Here is a 19,112-nt window from a genome sequence, read left to right as displayed (position 1 = left end):
TTGTTCCACTGAACTTCTTCTTAAAGGGGAATTTTAAGAGTCCTCCTTAAAATTTCTTGCAGAGCTGGTTTGGAGGTCACATATTCTTTCAGTTCCTGCCTGTCTTGGAAGCTCTTTATCTCTTCTTCCATTTTGAATGAGAGCCTTGCTGGATAAAGTATTCTTGGTTGCATGTTCTTCTCATTTAGGACCCTGAATATATCCTGCCATCCCTTTCTGGCCTGCCAGGTCTCTGTGGAGAGGTCTGCTGTTACCCTAATATTCCTCCCCATAAAAGTCAGAGATTTCTTGTCTCTTGCTGCTTTAAGGATCTTCTCTTTATCTTTGGAATTTGCAAGCTTCCCTATTAAATGTCGAGGTGTTGAATGGTTTTTATTGATTCTAGGGGGAATCTCTCTATTTCCTGGATCTGAATGCCTGTTTCCCTTCCCAGTTGAGGAAAGTTTTCAGCTTGGATTTGTTTTAATACATATTCTGGCCCTCTGGCCCTTTTGGCACCCTCGGGAACCCCAATTAAACATAGGTTTTTCTTCCTCAGGCCGTCGTTTATTTCCCTTAATCTGTCTTCATGGTCTTTTAATTGTCTGTCTCTTTTTTCCTCAGTTTCCCTCTTTGTCATCAACTTGTCTTCTATGTCACTCACTCCTTTTTCCACCTCGTTAACCCTCGTCGTTAGGACTTCTAGTTTGGATTGCATCTCATTCAATTGATTTTTAATTTCTGCCTGATTGGATCTAAATTCTGCAGTCACGAAGTCTCTTGAGTCCCTTATGCTTTTTTCTAGAGCCACCAGTAGCTGTATAATAGTGCTTCTGAATTGGCTTTCTGACATTGAATTGTAATCCAGACTTTGTAACTCTGTGGGAGAGAGGACTGTTTCTGATTCTTTCTTTTGAGGTGAGTCATTTTGCTCAGTGCAGAGTGGCCAAAAACAAGTTGTATTGGGAAAAGGAGAAAAAGAGAGAGAGAGAAGGAAAGAAAAGAGAAAAAGAACAAAGAAAAAGAAGAAAAAAGGAAAAAAGAGAAGAAAAAGAGAAAGAAAGAAAAAGAAAGAAAGGTGAAAAAAAAGGGTGGGGGAAGCAATCAGAAATCAAAAAGAAAAAAAACACAGGGGAGTATCTCTGATTCTATATACTTTAAGTCCCTTGACTTCCCCTGGAACTTGTCCATCTAGCTGGTCTTTTGGGGGAGGGGCCCGTTGTGCTGATTTTCAGGTGTTAGCACTTGGGGGAGCTGCTCTGCCCCCTGCCTGGTGCAGGGCTCAGTGGGGATTGTTTACCCCGTGAGGCCGCAGGAGGAACAACCCCAGTGGCTGCGGCAGCTATGGAAACCTGGATTCAGCTCCCGCAGTAACTACTCCCTCTGCAGGGGCCTGGAGGATCCGGGGGCGGGACCGCTGATCTGCTTAGCTTGGGGCAGGAGCGTCCTTGCTGTCCTGGGCCCTCCCGGCCTCTACCTGTCCCGGGCGGAGGCCGGATCTTGGGCTGTGTCCCAGCGCCCTGTGCTCCCGGTCTGCGCTGTTGGATTCGAGCTCCCGGCCGCGCAGCCACCTCTCCGCTGAGCCGCCACCCGAGGCCCTCCGAGCTGCTTCCGGAGCCGTGCAGCCCCCTCCAAGGAGCCGACGCCCGAGCTCTTTGGAGCTGCTCCGGTCCAGCTGCAGCCCTTAGGGAGCTTGGCGCACTCTCCTGCGCACTCCACAGGTGTCTGTTCGTGTCCCAGGGAGCCTGAGGGTATCCCCGCCCTCCTGGGGTCCTGCTCTAACTCCCTGCGGGCGCCTTTCCGCCCGGGAAGATTGGTGCAGCTCCTGCTTCTCCGGGACGGAGCTCTCCTGTCCTGGGGGCACTCGCCCGGGCCTCAGCCCGGCTCCTCGCGGGTCCCCTCCCCCTTGGATGCCTTTTGTTTCTTTATTTCTTTTCCCCCGTCTTCCTACCTTGATAGAAGCACAAACTCTTCTCACTGTAGCGTTTCAGCTGTTCTCTCTTTAAATCTCAGGCTGAAATCGTAGATTTTCAGGTTGATTTGAAGGTTATCTTGGTAATTTGGTGGGGACAGGTGATTTGGGGACCCTACTCTTCTGCCATTTTGCCCCTCCTCCTCAAGTACTCCCTCCTTGAGGAAGCTTTCTCTACCTTCCTTGACCCTTGGGGTTGATACTGATTTGAATTTTTTTATTTATGATAGTCAGAGAGAGAGAGAGAGAGAGGCAGAGACACAGGCAGAGGGAGAAGCAGGCTCCATGCACCAGGAGCCCAACATGGGATTCAATCCTGGGTCTCCAGGATCGCCCCTGGGCCAAAGGCAGGCGCCAAACCACTGCGCCACCCAGGGATCCCCCTGATTTGAATTCTTAAAACATTAACTATCTGGGTCATTTATTTGGCCCTTAATCACACTCTGCTGAAAATTTCTTGGATGACTGTTTTATGTTCTTGTTTAAATTTCCACACATGTAGGTTTTATATCCCAACTTTATTATAAACTCATCAAAGGGCAGATGATATGTCATCTACTTGGCTACTTACCTAGTGGGATAACCCAGCACTGAGCTCTGACAGGGGATTTGGTTATATGGTGAAAATTACTTATCTGGAAGAGAGAGACTTTCCAAAGTGGAGATTCTACTATGTGTAGATGATCCAGGGTGCTTGTGGCTAGATTTTCCTTTTGGAATTTGTAGCTCACCTTTGGACCATTTATTTGTTTATTGTTCTCACTGTCAGGATGGGTATGGATGAAGGTGAAAAGAGGTAAAAAATGCTAACCATTCAATCTGGCTTGTTGTTAGCAGCTCTGAGGAATCTGGGGTGAAATAAGGCAGGAATGAAAAAAGATGAGGTGGAGTAATAAAACATAGTGCTTATTTGATCCAGTTCTTATTTAATCCTGCTGTCACAAGTACCCCAGGATCAGGGATTATGAAGAACCCTCTTCTGTGTTCATTACAAGGACCTACCTCTACAACACCCACAATATATACCCTTACAAGCTTATAAAGTTCAGGGTTTAAACATGGAGGTTGTCAAAATCTCTAGAGCAGTGTTATTCAATGCAAATATGCTAGTCACATATATAATTTAAAATTTTCCAGGCATCCCCGATGGCTCAGCGGTTTAGCACCGCCTTCAGCCCAGGGCATGATCCTTGGAGACCCAGGATCGAGTCCCACGTCGGGCTCCCTGTGTGGAGCCTGCTTCTCCCTCTGCCTGTGTCTCTGCCTCTCTCTCTCTCTCTCTCTCTCTGTGTCTTTCATGAATAAATAAATAAAATCTTTTTTAAAAAATAAAAATAAATAAAATTTTCCAGTAGCCACGTTAAAAAGAAGACAGTGAGTGTAATTTTAGGAATATATTTTATTGAACCCGGTACATCAAAATATTAGTATTTAAACATATATTCAATGAAAATATTGCTGATGAGATATTTTACATATTTTTATGGCAAGGCTTCAAAATCTGGTGTGTATTTTATATTTGCAAAACATCTCAATTCCGAAAAGCTTCATTTTAGGTGCTCCACAGTCACATGTATCTAGTGGCCATTGAACTGGTCAGAGTGGGTTTAGGCCAATCCCATCAAATGTTTGAAACTCCTCTGCAACATCCCTGGTAGTATACCCATCCATTTATTTTTTTATAATAAATTTATTTTTTATTGGTGTCCAATTTGCCAACATACAGAATAACACCCAGTGCTCATCCCGTCAAGTGCCCCCCTCAGTGCCCGTCACCCATTCACCCCCACCCCCCGCCCTCCTCCCCTTCCACCACCTCTAGCTCGTTTCCCAGAGTTAGGAGTCTTCCATGTTCTGTCTCCCTTTCTGATATTTCCCACACATTTCTTCTCCCTTCCCTTATATTCCCTTTCACTATTATTTATATTCCCCAAATGAAGGAGAACATATAATGTTTGTCCTTCTCCGACTGACTTACTTCACTCAGCATAATACCCTCCAGTTCCATCCACGTTGAAGCAAATGGTGGGTATTTGTCATTTCTAATGGCTGAGTAATATTCCATTGTATACATAAACCACATCTTCTTTATCCATTCATCTTTCGATGGACACTGAGGTTCCTTCCACAGTTTTGCTATTGTGGACATTGCTGCTAGAAACATTGGGGTGCAGGTGTCCAGGCGTTTCATTGCATTTTATATCCATCCATTTATCCAACACACCCCATGCCAGGCACTGCTTAGGTAATTAAATGTCAATAAAAAGAGGAAAAAGAGGTTTCTTAGATAAGATTCTAGTGGGCACAAGATAAATGAAAAGATTAATTATAGTACCATAAAGTAAATGCTATGAAAACTTTGTTTATTCAAATATGCATTGAGCTCCCATTATGTGTCAGGAACTGTTTTAGATATATCAATAGCCAAAATACACAAAAAATGTATGTTTGTGGAGCTTATATTGTAATGGAAGAAACAGAGAATATGTATCAGGAGATGATAAATGTTATAAAGACAAACAAAGCAGTATAAAGGGAGAGAATGATTGAAGAAATGGTTTTAAGCAAGGAGGTCAGAGGCAGCCTCTCTGGAGAGAAGATATCCATGCAGAGGCCTAATGAAGTGGAGTGAGCCATGTCAAGAACTGGAGGAAGTTGTTTCAGGCAGAGAAGAACCCCTTAAAAGCCCTGAAAAGGGGAAACTGGGTGGCTCAGGTGTTAAGCATCTGCTTTTGGCTCAGGTCATGATCCCAGGGTCCTGGGATCAGTGCCATATCAGGCTCCCTGCAGGGAGCCTGCTTCTCCTTCTGCCTATGTTTCTGTCTCTCTATGTGTGTCTCTCATGAATAAATAAATTTTTAAAAATCTTTAAAAAAATAAAATCCCTGAAGAAGGAATGTGCCAGGTCTGTTAGGGAACTATGAGGAGGCCAATGAGATTGCAGCCTCTCAGGACAATGGCCCTTTCCCTCTCTATCTGCAGCATCCTGAAGCAGAATGGTAAGGCAGCAGAAGCTTACTCCCAGGGTGAAACAGCAAAGCGGAGCAAAAGCCTTCATCATCCTCCTGAGGCTGGGCCTTCTCTAATGAAATTGCCTTAAATTTTTTTGGCAGCCACATCATACTGCTGACTTACATTGAGCATCTAGTTAACAAAACCCCCTAGGGGTTTTTCATACTGGCTGATGTTAAGAAAAGAGCTTCATATATTGGCAAGTCAATAAACCAAGGGAAAAAAATCAAATGTAAGTGGTTTATAGAACCTCAATGTGGCATGATTTATATTACAGAAAGGAAAAGTGAGATAAAGGGTGAGGAAGGTGAATTCTTAAGATAATTGAGCCTTCTATATCACTATTTGCATCCTGGATTTCCCAAGCAAAGAGGTATGTTCAGGAAATAGAGCCACTGAGGAAAAATGGTTTTTCCAGGTAGAGATGCCCAGGCAAATCCTTCATTAGAGAACATGCTAAAGTACCCAGTTGCCCCATTGAAAAAGAAACTTAATTAAGTCTGTGGCTGACTGAGGCCCAGGGTGGTAAGCTAGGAAGGGAAAGAGAGTGCAGGTAGTTAGCCACCAAGCAAGGATCCTGTCCTTTCCAACCAGAGAAATGCACTTTACTGCTAGACAAGACCATAGCCGAAGCCTTTTGCTATGGTAAAGTCTTTCCTTAGAGACTGAATCTGCCTTGCATAAATAAGCTTGAACTGAATATGGACAGAAACTCATTCTAGCTGTCCTATTTCCAAAAGGCATTAAGGGAGACCATTACGGGGCGGGGGGTGCTCAAGGTTAGAACAAGGAAACTTGAACCTTGTTGTAAGGACTCATCTCCTTTTTCTATCCAACCTTTGTGCCCCTTCCTTGTGTTTTGGGTGCTCCCAGTGGAAATCAGAAGCTACCTTTAACATTTATTTTGCTGCCTTGGTGCCATTTTTCCTCTCTTGTACCCCACAGTCCAGCCACAGTGAACAACTCAAAGTTTTCAGGACATGCTTCACAATTTTCCCCATGGTGTTTTCAGAAACTACTACAACATGCCCTCCACATCTCATTGCCTAACAATCTCAAGTTCATAACCTACTCATTTTTCTAGGGCCAGCCACCAGGCCATTCCTATAAAGATATTTTACTTATTCCCCAGATTTGGAGGTATTTCTTAATGCCTTGAAATCTTCCACCTTGTCCCTTGCACCTTCCCAGGACACTTAACTCTTTCAAATTTTAGTTCTTGGGGATCCCTGGATGGCTAAGTGGTTTAGCACCTGCCTTCAGCCCAGGGCATGATCCTGGTGTCCCAGGATCGAGTCCCACATCGGGTTCTCTGCCTGGAGCTGGCTTCTTTCCTCTGCCTATGTCTCTGCCCCCTTCTCTCTTTATCTGTTATGAATGAATGAATAAAATCTTTTTAAATTTTTCAGTTCTTACTTGCATGTACATATCTTCTCTCCCTTATTTGCCAGTAAGTTCCCGGAGAGATGACTATTTGGCTGTAAACTCCACTAGCAGCCTTTTGCACTTTGAATTTCTCAATGAATACACAACCTGCTGGGTAATTAAATGAATGACAGATATAACAAAAGAATAGATAAAGGAATGATTTTCCAGCCAAGCCCCTTCTATAGTTACCTATAGTTTAAATAAGTGGAGAATGAGGGGACGTTGTTGATGATTCCTCTTTGTCCCTCCTTTTCTCCACTCTCCAGTACCCTTGCCACTAGGCAGTGAAGCCGTTCATTTTGGGAAAATTTTAACTCTCACTTTGAGGCATTATTTCATCATTACATTACTTGTGTAGGATGAGCTCCATGCCAAATGAATGGTAGATACAATTAATGGTATAGGAATTGAGTGGAAAACTCCATTTGGGTGTTGTCCTTCCTCATTACTACATGGAATTGTGCATATTCTCTGCCAATAAAGAGTTATACATGTATTATATTCATTTATTCATATGTTCATTTATTTTCTTGTTGGATTGTTTATAAAGCCATTTACAATGAAATGAAAAGCCTTGAATTCTAAGAATCTGAATTCCAGCCATGGGCTAGGTATTAGGTATATGGTCTTTGGCTAATCCCTTACCTCTATGTGCCTCTGGTTCTTTACCTAGAAAATGGAGATGTTTATACTTGCAGGATTGGTGTGGATATCAAATGAAAAAAAAGTGCATAAAGTGACTTGGAAAGTATAAAATGCTTTAGATGTCATATTAGCCATAGGAATGGATGTGGGGATTTAGAGTCCTCTGTCTTCAGGCAAGTACAGACAGCCCCTGCTTTTCAGTAAGGTACAGACAGCCCCTGCTTTTCAAAAGCTCCTGTTATGCCACTCACTTTTGTGAAAGACCTACATTAATACCTGTTTTAACTAACCAAAAGAAATCCAAACAGGAGTGTCACTTTTACCAAAAAAAGATGAAAAACAAAAGTAGTGTTCACCATTTGTTTTGCAGTGAGCCATTATAGATATAAGATGCAGCCTGTGCTGCAAAAGTGTCACCACCAAGCTCTTTCCCTGGAAACTACATTTAGCATCTCCATATCAAGATACCATAACTTTGAACTGTGTCTGTGCTTCATCTTGATTTATTTTGTTCATCTTTTAGCAAGATGTGTCCTAGGGTATCAGAAAAGTCTAAGAGATATTTTTTGGGGGCCTAGGAATGCTCAGGATATTTTCTGTATAAATTAATGGTATTTTATTCTATGTTTTATGTCATTAGGCTTATAAAAGGTTTCATAGTAATGTTATATGTTCAAATAGCAGAGGAAACCTGTACTTAGATGTGGGGGTCATAAGCTGAGCTCCTATGTGGTTGACAGTCTGAAAACTTTGGGTTTAAAGTGCCAGTTACAGCAGAGGCTTTAACTGATTTTGAAGTGGCCGGGGGTGAGAATTGGGGATAAGAATAAAGTGCTGTCTCTTGTGGAAAGGGTAGAGGCAGTTCTTATGAAGCAAGCAGCTTCATTCTGTGGCCTAAAGGGGAACATGGCAGCCATTTCATAATAATGTAGCACTGAGAGCTTTATAATTTATAAAAGACTTTTGTATTTCATTCATTCATCAAATGTTTATTGAGTGCCTTCTATGTGCTTACTGTGAACAAGTAAATTATAATATAATATAGTAAGTGGTATTAGAGAACATATTCTTGTATTCATTCGAATATTTACTTAGTGCCCACTATGTTTCAAGCACTGTTCTAGGCATGGACAACAGTTAACAAAATATAGAAAACCCCATGCTTTCATGGAGCTTATATTCTAGTCTGGGAGACAGGTAATACTTAAATTGAATAAAATACATAGCGTGTCAGATAGTAATAAGGGCCAAGAAGGAAAAATAATAATAAATCTGACAGGGAGTCAGGAAATAATGGAAGTAGGGAGCTTCGTAATTTTAAGTACGATAGTTAAAGAGTGATGTCATAGTCCTGTTTGGACAACTTTAAAAAAACACCAAAGACTAGGTAGCTTATAAACAATAGACATGTATTTCTTACAGGTCTATAGTCAGGAAAATCCAAATCAAGGCAGCAACATGGTTGTGTCTTGGCATGAACACTTTTCCAGGTTCATAGCCAGTATCTACTTGTTGTGTCCTCATATGGTGGAAGGTTCTAGGTAGTTTTGTGGGATCTCTTTTATGACAGCACTAATTCTATTCATGAGTGCTATACCCTCATGACCCAATCATTTCCTAAAGGCCAATCTGCTGAAAGGAGGAGCTAACATGGCAGCATAGTAGGAGGATCCTACACTCCTCTCTTCCCTCAAACAGAACTAGATAACCATGAAATCATTCTGAATATCCAAGAAACCAACATGAGGACTGACAGAACAAACTCCACAACTAGGAGGAGAGAAGAGGCCACATCAAGGAAAGTAGGAAGTCCAGAGACATGGCTTAGGAGAGAAATGGATTGCAGGTGCTACACCAAGGAGGGAGCCATGGTCATGGAAGAGGATGAGAAAGAGGAGCACACAGGGGAACACGAAAGGAGACCACTTTTCCATATCCATTGCCTGCGAAGATGAGATAGGTTGATTTTCATGAGTTCTTGCAATCAGTGGAACTTAAAGACTGGAGTTTTATTTTTTTTAAGATTTTTTATTTGTTTATTCATAGAGACAGAGAGAGAGAGGGACAGAGACACAGGCAGAGGGAGAAGCAGGCATCATACAGAGAGCTTGACGTGGGACTCAATCCAGGGTCTCCAGGATCACGCCCTGGGCTGCAGGCAGTGCTAAACCACTGCGCCACCGGGGCTGCCCAAGACTGGAGTTTGGAAGGCCAGTGGGCTTAGCTGTGATAGAGTCCTAAGGATGCCACCCTATTCCTGGAGAGAAGGCAGGCAAACAACCCCAGAAGCAGACTGCACAATCTGAGGAATGGCTGGGACACACAAGGGGAGAGTTTTTTTTTTTTTCACTTTTCTTGGAGCATGTCCCTGAGAAGTAGCTTTCATTGAGAAGCCTCTGGGGACAAAGGAGCCAGTAGGCACTATTTCCCTCCCCCACCCCCCACTCAACATACATCCAGGGCTACCTACAGAGGACAGCTCAGGCCCAACACTGACTGCATATCCTGCTAGTTCCAAACCTCATGACACTGCACTCTGGCACAACTTCCATTCTCAGTAAAACTTCCACTAGTCCCAGCATGGCAAGACCCTCTCCCAGAAGGTCAGAACAAGTCCCCACCCATACCATGCTCTTAAAGGCTAGAGTTTTAAGTCAGCAGGCTTGGCTGGGATAGAGCTTGGATGGCACTGTGCTACTCCTGGAAAGAAGACAGGCAGACAGCTGGGAAAGAGACAGCATGAAAACAGCAATCTAATAAATGCCTGGGACACACAGGGAAGAGGTTTTTTGCTCTTCTTGGAGTGCTTTTCTGAGAACAGCAAGCTTGGAGATCCCCTCCAGGGACAAGGAGCTAGCTGGTGCAATGCCCCTCCCCCATCCCTCAGCATAAACACAAAATTGGAAACAATTTTATCACCACAGAATCCATACTGGCTGCCTAAACGGCATACACCAGGTTCCACACCCTTTTGTTATGCCACTACTGCCTTTCACGGCCAGGTTAGCCTCAGTCCAAGCACAGTGGGCTCTTTCCTAGAATACTAGCAGAAATCCCTATCCACATCACAATTCCTGAACTGAGAGATCTGCAAGTCTTCATTTCTAATCAAAGTAGCATTAGGTTTCATTTAAAAATAAGACTAGAGCACACCTAGTTAAAACTTGCCACACTCTGGCTGAGGTCCAAAAACTGCCCACTTCAGGCAAGGAAAGCCTCTGCCGAAACTGGCCTGAAGGATAGAGCAGCCAAAATCTAACAGCAGGGTGCACACAGCACACATACCAGATGCATTCCCTGAAGCACCAGGCTCTGGACACTATATGACCTCTTCTTCATAAAGCCATTACTCTCAGGAGCAGAAAACATAACAGGTTTTTCTAACACAGAGAAAACAAAGTGCCAAATGGAGAAATGTATTCCCAAAGAAAGAACAAAAAGGTCACACCCAGAGATTTAATTGAAACAGATATAACTAACATGCCTGATCCATATGTTAAAGCCACAAACATAATGATACTCACAGGGCTTTAGAAAACATAGAGTACACCAGGTATTCCCTTACTGCAGAGATGAAAGACGTAGAAGTTAGTCAGGCTAAAAATAAAAATTTCTATAACCAAGATACAAAACCAACTGGATGTAATGACCACAGGGATGGAAGAAGCCAAGGATGATCAAGTGATATCAAAGATAAAATAATGTAAAATAATAAAGGTGAACAAAAGACAGAAAGAAAAATCATGCCACATGAGAACTAAGGGAATTCAGTGGCTCCATCAAATGTAATAATTTTCATATTATAATAGTCCAAAAAGAAGAGAGAGAAAAACAGCAGAAAAATTACTTGAGGAAATAATAGCTGCAAACATCCCTAATTTGGAGAAAGATATAGACATACAAATAGAGGAGGCACAGAGAATACCCATAAAAAAAGCTGGTTAATAAAAAAAGACATATTGTACTTAAATTTGCAAAATACAGCAATAAAGAAAAATCCTAAAAAAAAACCTATAAGACAAAAGAAAACCCTAACTTACGAGGGAAGACCCATAAAACTAGCTGCAGATCTTTCCACAGACATTTGGCTAGCCAGAAGGCAGCGGCATGATATATTCAACATGCTGAAAAGGAAAAAAACTGCAGCCAAGAATACTCTATTCAGCAAGGCCTGCATCCAGAATAGGGAAGATAAAGAGCTTTACAGAAAAATGATAACTAAATAGTTTTTGAACACTAAACCAGCACTGCAACAAATATTAGAGGAGATTCTTTGAATGGAAAGGAAAGAACAAAAGTGACAAAGAAAAGAAAGGAACGGAAAAAAATCTCCAGAAACAATGACAAGTAATTAAATGGCAATAAATACATATGTCAAAATTTATGCTGAATATGAATGGGGAAAAAATGCTCCAATCAAAAGACACAGGGTGCAAATGGATTAAAAAAAAGACCAATCTATATGCTGCATCAAAGAGACTCATTTTATTTATCTTAATTTCTTGTGTTCTCTAATTTTTATTTTTAATTTTTAAAAATTTTCTTTATTGGAGCTCAATTTGCCAAAATATAGGATAACACCCAGTGCTCATCCCGCCAAGTCCCCCCCTCAGTGCCCATCGCCCAGTCACCCACCTCCCCTACTACTAACCCCTTGTTCATTTCCCAGAGTTAGGTGTCTCTAGTGTTTTGTCACACTCACTAATATTTTCACTCATTTTCTATCCTTTCCCTTTACTCCCTTTCACTGATTTTTATATTCCCCAAATGAATGAGACCATATAATGTTTGTTCAATCGGAAAGATTGACTTATTTCACTCAGCATAATACCCTCCAGGTCCATCCATGTCGAAGCAAAGGGTGGGTATTTGTCGTTTCTAATGGCTGAGTAATATTTCATTGTATACATAGACCACATCTTCTTTATCCATTCATCTTTCGATGGACACCGAGGCTCCTCCCACAGTTTGGCTATTGTGGACATTGCTACTATGAACATAGGTGTGGAGGTCTCCGGGTGTTTCACTGCATCTGTATCTATGGGGTAAATCCCAGCAGTAAAATTTCTGGATCCAAGGGCAGTTCTATTTTTAACTCTGAGGAACCTCCACACAGTTTTCCAGAGTGGCTGCACCAGTTCATATTCCCACCAACAGTGCAAGAGGGTTCCCTTTTCTCCACATCCTCTCCAACATTTGTGGTTTCCTGCCTTGTTAATTTTCACCATTTTGACTACTGTGAGGTGGTATCTCATTGTGGTTTTAATTTGTAGTCCCTAAAAGCCAGTGATGCAGAGCATTTTCTCATGTGTGTGTTGGCCACGTGTATGTCTTATTTGGTGAAATTTCTGTTCATGTCTTTTGCCCATTTCATGATTGGATTGTTAGTTTCTTCGGTGTTGAGTTTCATAAGTTCTTTATAGATCAAGGATACTAGCCCTTTATCTGATAGGTCATTTGCAAATATCTTTTCCCATTCTGTAGGTTGCTTTTAGTTTTGTTGACTGTCTCCTTTGCTGTGGTTCTTATCTTGATGAAGTCCCAATAGTTCATTTTTGCTTTTGTTTCTTTTGCCTTCCTGGATGTATCTTGCAAGAAGTTACTGTGCCTGAGTTAAAAAAGGGTGTTGCCTGTGTTCTCCTCTAAGATTTTGATGGAATCTTGTCTCACATTTAGATCTTTCATCCATTTTGAGTTTATCTTTGTGTATGGTGTAAGAGAATGGTCCAGTTTCATTCTTCTGCATGTAGATGTCCAATTTCCCAGCAACATTTATTGAAGCGACTGTCTTTTTTTCCAGTGGATAGTCTTTCCTGCTTTGTCGAATATTAGTTGAACATAAAGTTCAGGGTCCACTTCTGGGTTCTCTATTCTGTTCCATTGATCTATGTGTCTGTTTTTGTGCCAGTACCACACTGTCTTGATGACCACAGCTTTGTAGTACAACCTGAAATCTGGCATTGTGATGCCCCCAGCTATGGTTTTCTTTTTTAATATTCCCCTGGCTATTCAGGGTCTTTTCTGAATCCACACAAATCTTAAGATGATTTGTTCCAGGGAGAGGGGCAAGATGGCAGAAGAGTAGGGTTCCCAAGTCACCTGTCCCCACCAAATTACCTACATAACCTTCAAATCATCCTGAAAATCTACGAATTCGGCCTGAGATTTAAAGAGAGAACAGCTGGAATGCTACAGTGGGAAGACTTCACGCTTCTATCAAGGTAGGAAGATGGGGAAGGGGATCCCTGGGTGGCGCAGCAGTTTAGCGCCTGCCTTTGGCCCAGGGCACGATCTTGGAGATCTGGGATGGAGTCCCACATCGGGCTTCCAGTGCATGGAGCCTGCTTCTCTCTCTGCCTGTGTCTCTGCCTCTCTCTTTCTCTCTCTGTGTGACTATCATAAATAAATAAAAAAATTTTTAAAAAAAGGAACATGGGGAAAAAAGAAATAAAGAAACAAATGGCATCCAAGGGGAGGGGCCCTGCGAGGAGCCAGGCTAAGGCTGGGGCAAGTGTCCCCAGGACAGGAAAGCACCATCCTGGAGAAGCAGGAGCTTCACCAATCTTCCTGGGTGGAAAGGCACTCGCAGGGACTTAGAGTAGGACCCCAGGAGGGGCAGGGATGCCCTTAGGCTCCTGGGAACGCTAACAGACACCTGCGCCCCGGGGAGAGTGCTCCGAGCCCCCAAAAGCGCAGCAGCGTGCACACGGCTGGAACCGGGAGCAGCTCATAGGGACTTGGTTGGAGGCTCCGCAGAGAGGGGGCTGGCTGGCCGGGAGCACGAATCCAACAGCGCAGGCTCGAGAGCACAGGGCGCCGGGAACACAGCCCAGGATCCGGCCTCCCCCCAGGACAGGCAGAGGCCAGGAAGGCCCAGGACAGAAAGTATGCTCCTGCTCCAAGCTGAGCAGATCAGCGACCCGGCCTCTGAAGCATCCAGGCCCCTGCAGACTGAGAGCTGGAGGTACTGCGGGAGCTGAATCCAGGGCTCCAGAGCTGGCCGCCGCCACTGTTGCTGTTCCTCCTGGGGCCTCACAGGGTAAACAACCACCACTGAGCCCAGCACCAGGCAGGGGGCTGAACAGCGCCCCCAAGTGCTAACGCCTGAAAATCAGCACAACAGGCCCCTCCCCCAGGAGACCGGCTAGACGGACAGGGGAAAAACAAATTATTGACCAAGCAGCACTGGAAAGTTCCAGGGGAAGTCAAAGGACTTACAGTATACAGAATCAGAGGATACTCCCCCTTGTTTTTTTGTTTGGTTTTGTTTTTGTTTCTGCTTTTTGATGCCTGTTTGATTCCCCCACCCCTTTTTTTCCTTTCTTTATTTTTCTCTTTTTCTTCCCTTTTTTCTTTTTTCTTACTTTTTTCTCTTTTTCTATTCTTTCCTTCTTTCTCACCTCTCTTTTTCTCCTTTTTCCCAATACAACTTGTTTTTGGCAACTCTGCACTGAGCAAAATGACTGGAAGTAAAACCTCACCTCAAAAGAAAGAATCAGAAACAGTCCTCTCTCCCACAGGGTTATAAAATTTGGATTACAATTCAAGGTCAGAAAGCCAATTCAGAAACACTATTATAAAGCTACTGGTGGTTATAGAAAAAAGCATAAAGGACTCAGCAGACGTTATGACTGCAGAATTTAGATCTAATCAGGTAGAAATAAAAATCAATTGAATGAGATGCAATCCAAACTAGAAGTCCTAACGACGAGGGTTAACGAGATGGAAGAAGGAGTGAGTGACATAGAAGACAAGTTGATGGCAAAGAGGGAAACTGAGGGAAAGAGACAAACAATTAAAAGACCATGAGGATAGATAAAGGGAAATAAATGACAGCCTGAAGAAGAAAAACCTACGTTTAATTGGGGTTCCCAAGGGCGCCGAAAGGGACAGAGGGCCACAATATGTATTTGAACAAATCCTAGATGAAAACTTTCCTAATCTGGGAAGGGAAACAGGCATTCAGATCCAGGAAATAGAGAGAGCTCCCCATAAAATCAATAAAAACCGCTCAACAACTCGATATTTAATAGTGAACCTTGCAAATTCCAAAGATAAAGAGAAGATCCTTAAAGCAGCAAGAGACAAGTCTCCCTGACTTTTATGGGGAGAAGTACTAGGGTAACAGCAGACCTCTCCACAGAGACCTGGCAGGCCAGAAAGGGCTGGTAGGATATATTCAGGGTCCTAAATGAGAAGAACATGCAACCAAGAATACTTTATCCAGCAAGGCTCTCATTCAGAATGGAAGAAGAGATAAAGAGCTTCCAAGAGAGGCAGCAACTGAAAGAATACGTTACCTCCAAACCAGCTCTGAAGGAAATTTTAAGGGGGACTCTCAAAATTCCCCTTTAATAAGAAGTCCAATGGAACAATCCACAAAACCAGGGACTGAATAGATATCATGATGACACTAAACTCATATCTTTCCATTGTAACTCTGAACATGAATGGGCTTAAGGACCCCTACAAAGGCATAGGGTTTCAGACTGGATAAAAAAGCAGGACCCATCTATTTGCTGTCTACAAGAGACTCATTTTAGACAGAAGGACACGTACAACTTGAAAATAAAAGGTTGGAGAACCATGTACCATTAAAATGGTCCTCAAAAGAAAGCAGGGGTAGCCATCCTTATATCAGATAAACCAAATTTATCCAGAGACAGTAGTGAGAGATGAAGAGGGACACTATCTCATACTTAAAGGATCTATCCAACAAGAGGACATAAGAATCATCAATATATATGCCCCGAATGTGGGAGCTGCCAAATATATCAATCAATTAATGACCACATTTAGACATACTTAGATAATAATACGCTTATACTTGGTGACTTCAATCTAGCGCTTTCTACACGCGATAGGTCTACTAAACACAGCATCTCCAAAAAACGAGAGCTTTAATTGATACATTGGACCAGATGGATTTCACAGACAACTACAGAACTTTACATCCAAACTCAACTGAATACACATTCTTCTCAAGTGCACATGGAACTTTCTCCAGAATAGACCACATATTGGACCACAAATGAGGTCTTAACCAATACCAAAAGATTGGGGTGTCTCTTGCATATTCTCAGACCATAATGCCTTGAAATTAGAACTAAATCACAACAAGAAGTTTGGAAGGACTTCAAACAAATGGAGGTTAAGGACCATCTTGCTAAAAGATGAAAGAGTGAATCAGGAAATTAAAGAAGAATTAAAAAGATTCATGGAAACTAATGAGAATGAAGACACAACCGTTCAAAATCTTTGGGATGCAGCAAAAGCAGTCCTGAGGGGGAAATACATCACAATACAAGCATCCACCCAAAAACTGGAAAGAACTCAAATACAAAAGCTAACCTTACACCTAAAAGAGCTAGACAAAAAAACATAAAATAGATCCTACACCCAGCAGAAGAGAGTTAATAAAGATTTGAGCAGAACTCAATGAAATCGAGACCAGAAGAACTGTGGAACAGATCAACAAAACCAGGAATTGGTTCTTTGAAAGAATTAATAAGATAGATAAACCATTAGCCAGCCTTATTAAAAAGAAGAGAGAGAAGACTCAAATTAATAAAATCATGAATGAGAAAGGAGAGATCACTACCAACACCAAGGAAATACAAACGATTTTAAAAACATATTATGAACAGCTATACGCCAATAAATTAGGCAATCTATAAGATTTCCTTTCTGGAAAGGCACAAATTACCAAAACTGGAACAGGAAGAAATAGAAAACCTGAACAGGCCAATAACCAGGGAGGAAATTGAAGCAGTCATCAAAAACCTCCAAAGACACAAAAGCCCACGGCCAGATGGCTTCCCTGGGGAATTCTGTCAAACATTTAAAGAAAAAACCATACCTATTCTACTAAAGCTGTTTGGAAAGACAGAAAGAGATGGAGTACTTCCAAATTCGTTCTATGAGACCAGCATCACCTTAATTCCGAACCAGACAAAGACCCCACCTAAAAGGAGAATTATAGACCAATCTCCCTGATTGACATGGATGCAAAAATTCTCAACAGGATACTAGCCAATAGGATCCAACATGTAGATTAAGAAGATTGTTCACCTTTACCAAGTGAGATTTTTCCCCAGGATGCAAGGCTGGTTCAACCCTCGTAAAACAATCAATGTTATTGATCACATCAGCAAGAGAAAAACCAAGAACCATATGATCCTCTCAATAGATTCAGAGAAAGCATTTGACAAAATACAGCATCCATTCCTGATCAAAACTCTTCAGAGTGTAGGTAGAGAAGGAACATTCCTCAACATCTTAAAAGCCATCTACAAAAAACCCACAACAAATATCATTCTCAATGGGGAAGCACTGGGAGCCTTTCCCCTAAGATCAGGAAAAAGACAGGGATGTCCACTCTCACCGCTGGTAGTCAACATAGTACTAGAAGTCCTAGCCTCAGCAATCAGACAACAGAAAGAAATAAAAGGCATTCAGATTGGCAAAGAAGAAGTCAAACTCTCTCTCTTTGCCGATGACATGATACTCTACATAGAAAACCCAAAAGACTCCACCCCAAGATTGCTAGAACTCATCCAGCAATTTGGCAGTGTGGCAGGATACAAAATCAATGCCCAGAAGTCAGTGGCATTTCTATACACTAACAATGAAACTGAAGAAAGAGAAATTAAGGAGTCAGTCCCATTTACAATCACACCAAAAAGCATAAGATACCTGGGAATAAACCTAACCAACGAGGTAAAGGATCTATACCCTAAAAATGATACAACACTTCTGAAAGAGATTGAGGAAGACACAAAGAGATGGAAAAATATTCCATGCTCATGGATTGGCAGAATTAATATTGTGAAAATGTCAATGTTACCCAGGGCAAACTACACGTTTAATGCAATCCCTATCAAAATACCATGGACTTTCTTCAGAGAGTTAGAACAAATTATTTTAAGATTTGTGTGGAATCAGAAAAGACCCCGAATAGCCAGGGGAATTTTAAAAAAGAAAACCATAGCTTGGGGCATCACAATGCCAGATTTCAGGTTGTACTACAAAGCTGTGGTCATCAAGACAGTGTGGTACTGGCATAAAAACAGACACCTAGGTCAATGGAACAGAATAGAGAACCCAGAAGTGGACCCTGAAATTTATGGTCAACTAATATTCAACAAACGAGGAAAGACTATCCACTGGAAGAAAGACAGTCTCTTCAATAAATGGTGCTGGGAAAATTGGACATCCACATTCAGAAGAATGAAACACCACTTTCTTTCACCATTCACAAAGATAAACTCAAAATCGATGAAAGATCTAAATGTGAGACAGGAATCCATCAAAATCCTAGAGGAGCACACAGGCAACACCCTTTTTGAACTCAGCCACAGTAACTTCTTGCAAGAGACATCCATGAAGGCAAAAGAAACAAAAGCAAAAAATGAACTATTGGGGCTTCATCAGGGTAAGAAGCTTTTGCACAGCAAAGGATACAGTCAACAAAACTAAAAGACAACCTACAGAATGGGATAAGATATTTGCAAATGACTTATTAGACAAAGGGCTAGTTTATAGGGCTAGTTTCCAAGCCCTATAAAGAACTTGTTAAATTCAACACCAAAGAAACAAGCAATCCAATCATGAAATGGGCAAAAGACATGAACAGAAATCTCACAGAGGAAGACATAGACATGGCCAACACGCACATGAGAAAATGCTCTGCATCACTTGTCATCAGGGAAATACAAATCAAAACTACAATGAGATACCACCTCACACCAGTGAGAATGGGGGAAATTAAAAAGGCAGGAAACCAGAAATGTTGGAGAGGATGCAGAGAAAAGGGAACCCTCTTGCACTGTTGGTGGGAATGTGAACTGCTGTAGCCACTCTGGAAAACTGTGTGGAGGTTCCTCAAAGAGTTAAAAATAGACCTGCCCTACGACCCAGCAATGGCACTGCTGGGGATTTACCCCAAAGATACAGATGCAATGAAATGCTGGGACACCTGCACCCCGATGTTTATAGCAGCAATGTCCACAAGAGCCAAACTGTGGAAGGAGCCTTGGTGTCCATCGAAAGCTGAATGGATAAAGAAGATGTGGAT

The sequence above is a fragment of the Canis aureus genome, chromosome X (assembly GCF_053574225.1).
Source record: "Canis aureus isolate CA01 chromosome X, VMU_Caureus_v.1.0, whole genome shotgun sequence".
NCBI classification, from domain to species: Eukaryota; Metazoa; Chordata; class Mammalia; order Carnivora; family Canidae; genus Canis; species Canis aureus.
The sequence above is the reverse complement of the archived record's forward strand: the minus strand, read 5'-3'. Positions refer to the sequence as shown.